Source organism: Schistocerca gregaria, chromosome 3 (genome assembly GCF_023897955.1).
Source record: "Schistocerca gregaria isolate iqSchGreg1 chromosome 3, iqSchGreg1.2, whole genome shotgun sequence".
Classification (NCBI taxonomy): Eukaryota; Metazoa; Arthropoda; class Insecta; order Orthoptera; family Acrididae; genus Schistocerca; species Schistocerca gregaria.
Window position 1 is genome coordinate 777,671,586 of NC_064922.1, and position 1,477 is coordinate 777,673,062.

Consider the following 1,477-nt stretch of genomic DNA (forward strand, 5'->3'; position numbering starts at 1 on the left):
TTCGTAAATCACCTGATGTATTTCCATGGTAATCCATGGTTTCTTCACAGTTGCCTTCCTTGTACCTACGGTTTGCTTACAACTCCTGTGATTGCCTTTGTTAGAGATATCGATTCGTCTTCAACTGAACTGCCTTCTGAGCTATTCATTATTGCAGCATCTATAGCCTCAGAGAACTTCAAACGTATCTCTTCACTCCATGGTACTCCCAGATCCCACTTCTCTGCGGATAGATTCTTTCTTACTAGTCTTTTAAACTTCAACACTTGTCTTCGTCGTTACTAAATTGTGACTTGAGTGCATGTCTGTTCCTGCGTATGCCTTACAATCCAGTATTTGATTTCGGAATATCTGACGGACCATGATATTATGTAACTGAAATCATATGTTAAGTGGTGATGGAAATGGTGGGGGGGGGGGGGGGGGGGAAGGAAAGAAGCTGCATTTGGATTTGAAGCGGAGAGCGGAGTCAACGGCGACGGGCTAAAATGTGTGCCAGACCTGGATTCGAATCCCGGACCTCCTTCTTACTAGGTAGTTGCGTTAACCACTGCACCATCCGGACACACTGCTTATCATAACTGCGCGGACCATCATGGCAAGCCTATCGGGCGGCCCACATACCCACTCAGTGCCACCCATCCAATTGGTCTGTCGATTCTGATAAAATCAGCTCTCTCTGAACTGTTCACAATAGCTTATTCTGTGCCCTACTTTCCTATCCGCAACGAATCGTTTATATCACTTACTGCTGCTCTTGATATTACCCTATACTCGTCTGATCAGAAATCCTTCACTTCTTTTCGTTTCACTTTATTGACCCCCACTATATATAAAATAAGCCTCAGCATTTCCTTTTTCGGATTTTCTGGCTTCCCTACCATGCTCAAACTTCTGACAATCAGCTCCCCAACTCCTAGAAATGACCCTTTCGTTGGTTATTCAATCTTTTATTTCATTGTCACCTCTCCTTTGGTAGTCTCCTCCTGGAGTCACGAATGGGAGCCTAGTCCGGAATCTTTTGCCAATGGAGAGATCAGCATAACACTGTTTTCAATTACAGGCCACATGTTCTGTGAATATACATTAAATGACTATAATGCAGGGGTTTCCACTGCCTTCTGCATCCTCAGGCCGTTAATCATCGCTGATCTTCCGCCTTTTAGGGGTAGGTTCCCACAGCAAGGGTCTAAACATTCATGGTGGTGTCTGATTGTTGTATATCGTGTCTCCCTACCACTTTCGCGCAACGACGCTCTGAGCGTGTTTTTTAGGGAATTGACTAGTTTGAACCTGGGACCTGTTGCTGGTAAGGAGACGCCAGACCACACATGACATGTAGAATTCAGAAGAGTTCAGTGAGACTAGCGATGATATAACCAAATACTAAATGATCTCAGCGTCAGCTCCACTGCACTCCCTGTAAAAGAATCTTAATACTAGCTAAATTTAGTGGAAGGGGTTCAAGGCTTTCCTA